Below are 12552 nucleotides of genomic sequence, written 5' to 3' on the forward strand. Positions count from 1 at the left end.
AAGACCTTTCTTTTCCCGGTTGTACATTTACGCAGTACTTGGAAAGGAGCAGAGAAGCTGGAAAGAGCTTCCTAGGCTATAGGAGCATTCCAGGTTCAGTCATTCTTTGTCGTGGAACTGAATAGCATTGCCAGTTCTGACACCAACTGCCGAAGAGATGTAACTGGTGAGTAGAGGTATTTTGTAAGGATTTTTGAGATCTGAAGTGTTTGCTTAATTCCAGCTGCTCTTTGCTTGGCATCCCTCAGTTTGAGAACAGTTTTGATTGCACAGAGTTGTTTCACTTGAAAGAGCTCAGAAATGAGAGGATCTCTGTTAGCTCTGGGTTCTCCAGTCTCTGAGATGGAGATCCTGATGAGAGGTAGGACTTGTTGAGTATGCTCAGGTTGCATATGCTTCATGTCCTGGAGATGAAGCAGATGGCAAGATTGTTACAGGGGTGGGGGAGAAACCCACCCTGAGTGGGTTAGCTTTTGCACTTACGGAAGTGGGAGATAACTGTAGGAATACACAGCGGGCTGTACTTGCACAAAGCAGAAACATCAGTCTCCTACCAATGAGGTTTATGAATTCAAAACACAACTTCAAAATGTATTTCTGTGACTATAATCTGACAAATTACATCAAATGCATCAAAAAGAGCAGACCAGACTTCAGTTCTGCCCTCCTTGCTTCAGACACAGCGACACTGTGAGAGGTGGGTTCATTCCCATTTCAAGGACTGAGTATCTGTGGCATCAGAACCTGTTTACAGGCTACTCTGACGTTACCTTCCGACATTTGAAATTCAGTGAGCAGGAAATGAATACCCACCTTGAATTTAAGAGGGAATGTAGTGTAAGCATTAGTTTTGTGATAAGAAAGGAAATCTAACCTGGAGAGCACTCAGCTGTCTTGGCAATGGATGGGCTTTTCTCTTTTCACGATCCCTGCCTGTGCTGCTTTAACTTCTGCAGAACAAGGGGAAGTGAAATGTTGCACGAGCTTAAAGTCTTGTAATTAAAAATAGTTCAAGTGCATAATTGAAGATAGTATCAGAATGCCTGTACTCAGGAGAGCTCAGTACGTGTGGCAAAGGCAGTAATTCAGTGTTTCTTAGGCTCGTTTTTAACCTATTCCTGGATGCAGACTACTTCCTGAAAGAAGCCCTGGAAGCACATTCTAAGATGCTTTAATCAGGTTCCATGATTCAGTGTATTGAACCAGTGAGGTGGAGAATTGGTGTAACTTTTTGCTGGAAGTACCTATAGAACAAGCACCAAAAAGGGTAAGAGCACCTTGTTTTAAGTTCCATATCTGGAATAAAAGATCAGAGTTCTTGAACTCATCTTTGCGTGTTTTCAGTCCAAATAATTGCAGTTACAGATTTTGCTCCCCATTGTTCTGGGTGAGCTCTTTCCTCTTCTTTGTTCTGCTCGGTGCTGGCAGTAACAACACTGAGACCCCAGGAGAGGAATTCTTCCTGCTCTCAGTATTGTGCATCCATGAGATTGTAGCAGCTTGGAAGAACCATTGCAGTGAGCTTTATTTTCATCGAACAGAGTGACTTGTGCTCTGTAACATGCCAGTACTGCAGGAGCTGGTCTGCGAGGAGTTGACACACAGTTATGTTGAAATGCTACTGACCTAATCATCCAAACCAGCTCACTTAGTAGGATTTTCCTAGAGATCCTGGTTGAGGGCTGAGTGCAACAGGAAGAGGTTCCAAGCAACTGAGCACAACCTTGTGAGCTGGTGATGGTATTCCTGTTAATTCAGTTGTCAGTCACTGGTACCTCCACTTACCCAATAAAACCTAGAACAGAACAGAAATGATTCTTCTGTAAGGTCAGGTCTGTTAGTTAATATTTTATTTATCACTGTATTTCCCCCTTGAACAACCAGCAGGAGTAGCTGTTCTTAGGGTATGAAATATGCATTTCAGTCTTCTTTGTGGCTGCTTTGCTTTGCTGGCTGTTACTGTGCGCTCAGGTATTTAGGTGATTTCCAGTTGAAGGAATAGGAGCAAAAATGCTCTGCTTATTTATTCTTTGATGGTGTTGGAAAAAGCAGAGATAGAAAAACCATCTAGCTGAGGAAGTCTAAGCCTGCAGCCCATTATCAGCTCGTGGGAGAGGTCCTGCTTTTAGCTAGAAGGAAAACTTCTCTTGTCCACCTTCTCATGAAGTTCTGTTGAAGAGCTTGTTCTAATCTGGTGTTTCTCGCCAGATCTTTGGTGCAGAGCTCTTCTGCGAGCTTGCTGCAAGTGGGAAGTGTGCTGGAACTGCTGCTCTGAAGGCTGGGATGCATTTCAGGCACATCTTTGTTTTCAGTGCAGAGGAATAAATTACTCTGTTAAATAAATAAAATTACATCATTAGATGCAGAACAAGTTCTTCCTGTGGGTGTCTTTGTGCAAGTCCTGGGTATTGTGCATCTAATGAGAACAATCTACATAAGCTCTTAGGCACAAGTTCTTCCCTGTGAGGGTGCTGAGGCGCTGGCACAGGGTGCCCAGAGAAGCTGTGGCTGCCCCATCCCTGGCAGTGCTCAAGGCCAGGTTGGACACAGGGGCTTGGAGCAAGCTGCTCCAGTGGAAGGGGTCCCTGCCCGTGGCAGAGGTTGGAGCTGGAGGAGCTTTAAGGTCCCTTCCAACCCAAACCAGGCTGGGATTTGATGATTCTGTCTACACTGAAGTATGAGATCTTGAGTTACTAATCTTGTCAGCACTTCTAGATGATACGCCTTGCACAGGGGTGTCAGCATGTGCTTATTAGCTAACTTTGCATTTAATTTGCCCATTTTATGCAAATAAAACTTCATTATTCCTCAAGCCTGTGAAGCATTACACATGCATTTTCTTTAATGTTCCGTGTACACATTAAATATTTTCCAGTGTGTTTCCTCCTGTGTGATTTCTCTTAATGGCAGCTGATAGAAAATAAATGTGCTTTTTCTTCTCTCCTTTCATTTGTTGCTTGACTTACTCCTGTACTTCAGCCTTTCCTCTCATGTCAAATAGATGTCTTCAACTGCGTGACTGTGTTCATAAGGATGTGCAGTGTAGCGTGTGAAATCTAAAGGTCATCCATTAAGTCTGTTTCACTGGGCCAAAGTAGGATCTGTGCAGGGAAGACTGTACCTTCCCCATTGCAGGAGCCTGCTCAGGTGTGAGAGGCAGCTCCTGGAGTGTAGGGCATCTCTCTTTCATTGGAAATAGCTTCAAAAATGCTTTAGCAACTGAGTTGAGGTTTAAAATAGAAGCAGCTCGAGAACATCAAATGTTTGGATGCATCGCTGGAAGTTGCTGAAATGAGATAGAAGCGTGCAGGTACATGAGTAGTGCGAAGTGATCTCTTCAGTATAAGATCTGTGTAGTGTGGGAATGGCAGTGCGTTAACACGCATGGAGGAGCAACAACGCGGTTGTCCAGCTCCGTGTTGCTGGGATGAGCTCCACCACTCCTTCAACCACCAAACAGGAAATAGATTTAAAAATTAAGTTTGCATTTAAGAAATACATTAAAAATCAGCGCTCTTCTGTTACAGCACGAAGTGCAGAGTCTGGCATGGAGGGTCTAGGTCCAGTTTTGCAGTGGGAGTCACCATCCTTCTCAGAGGCAACACTTAGGATGTTGATTCCTTGAACTTGACTCATTCTCACTGACTTTGTACACTACTTCAGTGTTTTCTGTTCTCTAATGGTACAAAAGCCATATAATTGCATGCTTGGGATTGGGGTATGATAACCTCGTTTTCCAGTAAGACTCTTCCTGCAGGGTAATGATTTTTGACAGACTGAGGAGAATTGCTGGGTTTTGTAGGTTTCTCTGGTTTGTACTGGCAAGTACAACTGAAAGAGTGTCAGCAAGTAGGATCTTGTGAGCATGAAGGTTTTCTACCGAGTTAGGCTGTTTTCAGTGCTGTTTGTGTGAGAGAGAGGAGTTGAGGTGAATTAGGGAAGTTTTCTACTCAGTACTTCTACAGAAAGACTAAGCTTTGGAGAAACATGGGGAGAAAGGAAGTTGTACAGCAGACCAGTACAATCAGTCATGTCCTTCGTTAGTGGAGTAGTTTGTTTCATCTTCTTCATTAGTGGAATAGAATGTAGTTTGTTTCAGAGGCAGATAACTTCTTTTTGCTGGGTGGAATAAATACTGTATGTTTGAGTGGCAAAGCACGAGTTCCCTCATTTCTCGCTAGCAGTGGGAGACTCTTCTCATTACTTAGGAAGTGGCAGTAATACTACAATATACAAAACAATGAGAACAGCATCCAGCCCTTCTGGCTTATTGTCCATAGCTTCCAGCTCCCCGTTATGGGGAGCTGGAGGGTGTGTTTGGCGTGCTTCAGAGAGCTGTGGCTGGGGAGCTCCAGGAGACCTCCTGATGGAGAACAGGATGGGATCTTACCACTCCTGTTGTGACACTTCCTTCCTCCTGCTGCGCTTCTGTCTGGCATGATGTGAACTGTGAGTAACTCTCAAGAAACTTTTGGTTTGTTATAGGCACTATCTTAGACATTAAAGTTGTGTCTCAGTACCCAGTGGATTGCTTTTTTTTGCGTAGCTGTGCTCTTCAGTTGATAAGAATCCTGCCCAATAAAGGTTTCCATGTGGGTGAATCCCAGCCTGTGGCGATGCTGCGGGTTGGGGCTGCAGGGCAGAGCTGCTCTTCACCTTCTGATGCATCTGTCAACTGATGTTTTGCAGAAGAGTAAATGAGGGGAAAGGGATTGCTGGAGCACAGATACCCATCATGTGGTTTCTTATGTAGGGTGTCTTCTTCTTAAACCTGTTAGAATAATAACCAAGCTGTACTTCAGTACTTTAATCTAGCTTAATTGTAGCCCAGTGCGTTTTGCATTGAAATGGCTCAGGCAAACCTTTGTTTGAAATACTTCTCTTTGCTGCTTACAGTTTTGCACATGGATTTCAATTGTATCCTGATTGAAGGAATTTTGGCATTCCATTGGCTCTTCAGTGTCCCTTTTGCAACCCACACCAGGAAAAAAAAGAGAAGGATAGAAAAATGAACTGACAGATAGAGGAATGTGATAGAGGATTGCAGCACTCTCCAGCTTCTTATCAATATTTATTACTGTATTGTTTCAGTATTTCCCTTTTCTAGGTGTTTTCTAGGTTTCCTGGACTTAGACTCTGCTCCTCTCAGCCTCCCGTGTTCCCCGTGCATCCAGCCAGCACTGTCAGAAGGCTTGACTCATATTTGCCTCCCAGTTTAGAACGGAGTCTCCTTGTGTGTGTTTTACGGAAGGGAGTGAATGATGTTTCACTTCTTCCTGGGTTTCTTTACTTCTCAATTGAAATGTTCAGGAAGCTTTTAGTGGAGATGAGGTAGAGAAGGATTTGTGTGACTGCCCATTGTATTTGAAAAAACCTCTCTGGGTGTCACCCGAGTCATCTCATTTATTACAATGAGGGTGGTAAAACACTGGCACAGGTTGCCCAGAGAGGTGGTGGGTGCTCCATCCCTGGAGACATTCAGGGCCAGGCTGGATGTGGTTCTGAGTAACCTGATGTAGTTGAAGATGTCCCTGCTTATTGCAGGGGGGTTGGACTGGATGAGCTTTGAAGTTCCCTTCCAACCCAACCTACCCTATGATTCCAGCCCAAACTACTCTGTTATTTGGTGATCTCGGTGTCTTCTGAGATGCCTGCAGCTTTGCAAGGCTCACGTGGAATATTTGTGAGACTTGGTAATCCCATGTGCTAAGAAAGGCAGAGCAGGATGAAAATCAATTGTATTCTCAGACATGGAGCTCAGTGCCTGCTTTTTTAGCATGTGATTTGCATTGAGAGAAGGAGAATTGAAAAGAACAGTTCTGGTATTGACTAGCATGAAGAACTGGACAGCACTGCATCTTCTGGATAGAGAAGGGCAGACTTTTGGGAGCTGAAGGTTGGTAAGACACTGGTGCAGCTTTGCTTTGCCAGCCTCTGTGTCCCTTGCAGTGTTAAAAGTTGGGCTTTTCTAGCTTCTTTCTTCTGCTGCTGTTCTGCCAGTATTACTGATGAGAGGTATTAGCATGTTCTTAACACCAGCCAGAACCTGCACACCACCACCTCCCCAGCCAATAAAGCTGTTGCTGTGGATGCAGTGGGGCCCCTGAGGGACCCAGCATAGAATCAGAGAATCAGAGAATAGTTTGGGTAGGAAAGGACCTTAAGATCATCCAGTTCCAACCCCCCTGCCATGGAGCCATTGACCCTCCTGATGGGAGGTGGCTGTGCTGGGTTCCCATGTTTCAGGTCTGCCAGAGCAGTATCACATCAGGGTGTTCACAGGAGGGTCCAGGCTGGGTGCAGAGCAGATGTAACTCAGAAAGCAGCAGGGCCAGACTCATCCTGTGCTTGATTGCAGAAGCTTGGACCTCAAGTGGCTTGACCTCTTCTTCTTTGTTCACAGACGTGTCAGGCCCTGTACTGAAGTGTTCTGCCCGGTTTCTCTCAAGAGCCTGGTGAGAGGGGAGTTCCTGATCTTACCAAAACACAAACAAAAGCAGGATATAACTTTGCTTGCAGCTTTTTGTGCTTCCTCTTTGTGACCCTTCCCCCTTTGGGCTCAGGCCCTTTCCCCTTTTCACAGGTCTCTCAGCCTCCCACCCATCTTAGTTTTACAAATAAGTAAAACCTTCCTAGTGCTCTCATTCCCTTTGGTGGGTTCTTGGCCATGGATACTGGCAGAACCTCCAGACATTGCTCAGAGCCTTGGTTGATGTCTGACGTGTGGCAGCAGTAGGTAACGTTTGAAGTGTTGCTGTTTGAGGTGATGCCGCTTCATGGACTACAAACACCTTCCCATTCTGTTGCCTCTGCAGTGCTGTCTTCCTAGCATTGCTGAGTGCCAGCTCCGGAGAACTTCCATATTCCAAAATGCGGTAGCAGAAAGCCTTTATTGGCTCTGGGGTTTTGCTCTGTTCTCCAGGTCCTTTTTGATTGTCCTCTTGAGACCCAGGAGATGAGTTGGGTCCAGAGTTCAGCTTGCTTTGAGTGAGCTTTCGAGCTTTATACCTAAAATATGATGGCAGAAACCCATGAACCATATTTCCTTGTTGGAACAGTTAATTTGTTGCTCAGATCCATTTGAGGCGAGTGCTTCTACATCCCTTGCTGTCTGGGTTCTGGCCTGTGCTGGATCATCAGCCTGGCTTGACAGCAGGCTCTTGACCTCTTTAGGGTTCGAGATATGATTTGCCCTGGTTTAGGGCAGTGATTATGATCGCAGCTGTCGGGTGGCTCTTGAATCCTTAGATTTGGTGGTTGGTTTCTATTCACTGCTTTTGGCCATTAGTGTTAGAAGATGCTCTCGGGGGAGCGTGGTGGAGCACTGCCTCCTGTGATAGCGCCTTGCTGATGGTACCTTGACAGGTATCATCACTTAGACTTGCGTAGGCCGCGAGCGATCTTGCAGCCTGGTTGGTTGTCATTCATCTGAGTGCATCAGACTCATTTAGGATTTTCAGTCCTTGCCTGTTCTTAGTGGATTTGTCTTTAAATAAAGAGTAAGCAAATGCCAGTTAATGTCGCTACTGCACAACAGCCTGTGTGGACATCGGGGAAATGACTTGCATTTTGTTTCATCTGCAGGATGTTCAGGTTGATCCACCTTTGACTGAACAGTTTCTCTCTCCTTAATGGGAAGAACAATGATCTGCTCCGGAGTAGCTGGGATTTCTTTTTACTCTGCATGCTTAAAAGAAGCTTCTAACATGTGGTAGGAGAAACAGAGTTTAAAGAAGAAAACCTGATTTCTGAAGTCAAGGAACATGGATTCTTATTACTTACCCTTACTAAAGCCTCAGACCAAGTGGTAGTCAAAGACTTAAGTGTCAAAATAGCTTAAATCAGCTCTGGCAGCGTGTAATTTCTGTTAGGGAGCTGAAGCTGTAACTCGGGTAACTGTCACTGTCTCCTTCCAGGTTTAGTCCTAAGCTCTAGTTTACAGGCAGTTGGACGGATGCAAAGAGTCATGGCCTGTTTGGAAAAGCTCATCAAGATCCAAGTGTACATCAGTGATTCAGGCTATTGGATGGCATGTAAAACAGATGACTTGCTTCATTTCACTCACCTTTGGCTTTACACTCACAGAGGTGGGAGGATAGTGGAACACCTTCTCGGGCTAATTCCAGTTCGTTTAAACCCCGTGTGTATGCAGCAGTTGATTAGCTATGTTCATCTTAATATGACTAAGCAGCAGTCTCAGTTCAGTTCCTCACCACATTACTGAAGAGGGCAGCAGAGCCTTTCCTGAGGTTGTGCAGTCTATTTTAGTCACATTATTTATAATAGAGATCTCATTTGCTGCTTCGTTATTATCATCATTATCTGCTAAATACCGGCTTCCTCTTTTCCTTGGTGCAGGGTTAGAGGACCTGTGCACTGTTATAATAACTTTTTCCTGTTTGAAGTGTAATTATTTCTACTCTCATCTGGTTTTAGGTGATGGAAGGAGAGACACTTTGATGGGCCCATGGATTTGCAATGTGAACTCGTGACAGCAGGTACTTGTATCAGGTCCCGGTGGTCTAAGGTACCTGGGTAAGGCGTGGGTGCTGTGTGTCTCTTGGCCGTGGTTTTCTCTGGTCTCAATGTATTAATGTCAGTGTTCATAGAAATGTTTGTCTTTATTTATAGCCTATCCAAGAGCTGTGCTGCAGCAGAGAAGGTAAGAGCTTGGGTGTTTTACCTCTGGGAAGGTGGGGATATGAGAACCAAGCCCTCAATAGTTGATCTGGTCTGGTTCTTTCTCATGTAATCCCTCAAGTTTTATGGACAGATGTTGAGTTGATCAAGTGGCTGCTGAAACCAGAACAAAATGTCAAGAAACGAGGCCTTTCCAACACTGACCATTCTAGGGGTCTATGGTTTTAGCGTTGGAGAGGCAAAGAGACCAGTTTGAGACTTAGATTGTTAACCCTTCCTGACGTGTCGTTTCTTTCTGTTCTTTGAGTTGCAGACCCAGATGAAAGTCACCCGTCTGTTCAGGGAGCTGCTACCTCATTGTCTTCATTGAGAATCAGTGTCTGTGTAGTGCTTGTTGCTAGAAACCATTGAGTTGCTTGTGCTCATTCCCTTGCTGAGTTTAGCTGAGTGTTGCTCTCTGCTGTATGGAGGGGGGGGGACCACTGCTGGTTGTTGTCAGCTGTGCTTTAAATTAGACAGGAATTCCTGTTTCTAGTTAAGTTTAGGTCACATCTCTTCTGAAACTACTATCTTTATTCTCTGGTTTGGGTTAGGAAGGCCTTGCCTGTGGATCTTGTTTCAACAGGTAGGTCTAGATTGCTTCCTTAGGTACCCAGGCAGATAGTCTCAGTTATGCTTTGCTAGGTAGAACCGTGTGTAGACAACAAAGTTTTCTTGTTTATGAAGGAAAACATGTAATGTAAAACCTTGATTTAAAGGTAAATTACCTTGAATTAAAGCAAGTAAAATCTTAGGAGATACAGGATCTTAATGGCACAGCTTGGAAGAATGGTGTAGGAATTCTTGAACATGAGTCTTGTTGTAATGGCCATTACGTCTCTGCTTTTGCAGCTAAGCGCAGCAGGGATGAGCTGTCCTCTAGAAGAACCCCTGCGTCTGCCTCTCATGGCAAGCGGTCCAGGCAGTGACATACCCATGTTAGCAGTTCCAGGTGGGTGTGTTACGTGTATTTGAAGTCTTCTCTCTTGTTCTCTGCAGTGTACTAGAACCTACACGTGCTTTGTATAACTCGTTTCCTACCTGCTCCTCTTGTAATGTCCAGTTTTCCTAATAAACATCTTTTGAAGTCATTGCTTTGTGCCTGTTTTCCAAGGGTCTGAGTGTTCTCATGTGTTGCTTGTCCTCAGTGATGTATTCCCTTTGGATCATGCAGGGAAGAGGAGAACAGAAAGTCAGAATGGCTCCCGTTGGGTGGGAACTTTAAACTGCCAGGTCAAAATACAAGACCTTTCATAGTAGTTTCTCTGTTTTGAGTATTTTCGTGGAGCATCCGGATGCTCCAGAGCAGAGGGAAAACCATTTTAAGCAAATTTGAACAAACTTCTCCTGAAGCAGAATTAATTCTGAATGACTGGAAAATGATGAGGAAAGAAATTGGAAGTTTTGTGACGTGATTTGATTCCTATGAAGTGCCAGGGCCTGCAGGAAAGTTTAGCCCTGTGAAGTTAAGAGTTACCTTGCACTTCCATGGATGCCAAGGGTTTGGCTTCTTCCACCCCGGTTGGTTTCTGTTTTAAAGGAGGACTGAGCAGAGAGCAGAATGCACCCAGTGGTCGTCAATGTGCCAGCACCTCACTGTTGGCAGTTCAGATTGCTGCCGGGGGGAGGTGGCCTGTGTGCCAGCAAGAGGTGACAATCTGTGTGTGTGCATGTGTGTATTTACCTAAAGATCCCTCTCCTCTATAGAAGCCCCCCGGCGTGTCGTGTAGCTCAGTTTGGCTTTGTTCTCATTTCAGCTGTGCAGACATTACCAGAAGCACTCAGAAAGACACTCTTTTTTCCATGCTTAATCCTTTTCACATACAACGTTGTCTTGCTGAGCAGCAGGAATGAACAGTCCATACAAACAGCTACTGCAGAAGTAGTAAATTCAGGAGCTGGCATGAGATGATTTTGGAGCCTTGACCAACGAGGATTACAGTTAATCCTATAGCAAACATCTTCAGCACGTTACAAACCATCCCAAAGTTGTGCCTTTTGCCTCAGCAATAACCCTCTTCAAACAAACACAACCTTCTCCAGTACCTTGATTTGGCACATCCCAGGGTTGGTGCTGTGTGTGCAGCACTGGGGCGGTGGGCTGGCAGGCAGCTTGCTCCCTGGGAAGAGGATGCTGTGATGTTGGATGCAGTAAAAATTCAGTGTATATCTCTTATTAGGGGAAACAAATAGGTTAAATCTTGTAGCTTTACCATCCTTGGAGTAAACAAGCTTATTGCTTCCATGGGGCGAGAGGGGAGACACTTTCAACCAGGTCTGGCCTGGAGGAATCATGGGCTGCTTGCGGATGAGGAGCCATCCACTGCCTTTTGAATCCACCAGAACATGAATAAACCTATTTTATATCTGGTTTGATTGTGTGAATTCCTGCTTGTTGTAAAGGCATCTGTGAATTGAAATCTCGTGTCTAAGTTGTATTTTGGGGAAGGGAGCGGGCAAAGAGCAATGTGCACGTCTTGTGCTCTTTATAAAATCGTGGAATGGTTTGGGTTGGAAGGGACCTTAAAGCTCAAAAACCCCTGCCATGGGCAGGGACCCCTTCCACTGGAGCAGCTTGCTCCAGGCCCCTGTGTCCAACCTGGCCTTGAACCCTGCCAGGGCTGCAAGCTTTCTCTCAGCTGCAGAACATCAGTGGTGTTGCTCTGATGCTCTATGAGCTGTAGGTGGCAGGGATGCTCCAGCCTCACAGCATCTTGTAGCCCTTCATGGAGAAGTTTGAGCAATGAGTTGGTATTTGATGTATCAGACACAGTTCCACAGGGGGAGCAGGGATTAAAGGAGATGGATTCAGTCATTTTAACCATCCCATTGTTCTATTTATAATGACTTCTTGGTTCTTGGACAAGGTGTGAAGAGTCTGTGGGCTTTAGTTCTTCCACAAAAGCATCAGTTCTCCACAATGTGAATTCCTCTGTTGTGCCGACCGCAGAATGAGAAACAGTTTAAGGATGTAATTAATGTTTGCTTCTCCTTTCAGCAGAGCACCCTTTACTCAAACTCTGATACATCTAGTCTCGCTTCTTTCTACTCATCTGAGAATCTTCAGCCTCCCCAGAATTTGCATTTCCTCATCAGGAAAGCAAAGAAAAAAGCCAAGCTGGAAATAATATCCTGCTACTTCTAAGAGCCATGTCATTCCTTTGTGCGTGTGTCTTCTTTTTAGCCCAGCAGTGGTTACTGTACGTGCGAGAAGGACCTGTTACCGTGGAGCTTCTTCACAACCTGATACTTAAAGAGTGGGCACAGGTTAATAAGTGAGGGGCTACAAGGAACCTGGAGAGGGGCTTGGGACAAGGGCCTGTAGGGACAGGCCAAGGGGAATGGCTTGAACCTGCCCGAGGGGAGACTGAGCTGAGCTCTTAGGCAGAAGCTCTTCCCTGTGAGGGTGCTGAGGCGCTGGCACAGGGTGCCCAGAGAAGCTGTGGCTGCCCCATCCCTGGCAGTGCTCAAGGCCAGGTTGGACACAGGGGCTTGGAGCAAGCTGCTCCAGTGGAAGGGGTCCCTGCCCGGGGCAGGGGTTGGAGCTGGATGAGCTTTAAGGTCCCTTCCAACCCAACCATTCCATGACTCCCATAGAGCAATAGCTCACATACGGTACCATTATAAAGGTCTGACTGTGTCTAAGTAAACGTGGTTTTATCTTTACCGCTGTAGCCTGGCAGAATTAAAAGTCATGTTGAAGAGCCATGGGTTGATGCTGCTGCTTTGGACATGTACGAGGGAGCATTACGGTTTGTATAAAGCATTGCTTCTCAGGAGTAAGGGCTCCAGGATTCGATTCAAAGTGCTTAATTTTTGGAAAGCAGTTTGAGGCTTGCTGAAGGTGCCGTATTTAGTCACAAAAATCACAGA

At 45.4% G+C, this 12552-nt stretch overlaps 1 long non-coding RNA gene across 1 annotated transcript; it reads left to right on the forward strand.

The window, feature by feature from the left end:
- Positions 1-2631: 2631 nt before the first annotated feature.
- On the forward strand, positions 2632-11050 carry LOC136023410 (uncharacterized). Its single transcript, XR_010616580.1, has 2 exons — positions 2632-10329; positions 10437-11050. It is a non-coding gene; the product is annotated as an uncharacterized LOC136023410 (long non-coding RNA).
- Positions 11051-12552: the final 1502 nt, after the last annotated feature.

This window comes from Lathamus discolor, chromosome 18 (genome assembly GCF_037157495.1).
Source record: "Lathamus discolor isolate bLatDis1 chromosome 18, bLatDis1.hap1, whole genome shotgun sequence".
Taxonomy (NCBI): domain Eukaryota; kingdom Metazoa; phylum Chordata; class Aves; order Psittaciformes; family Psittacidae; genus Lathamus; species Lathamus discolor.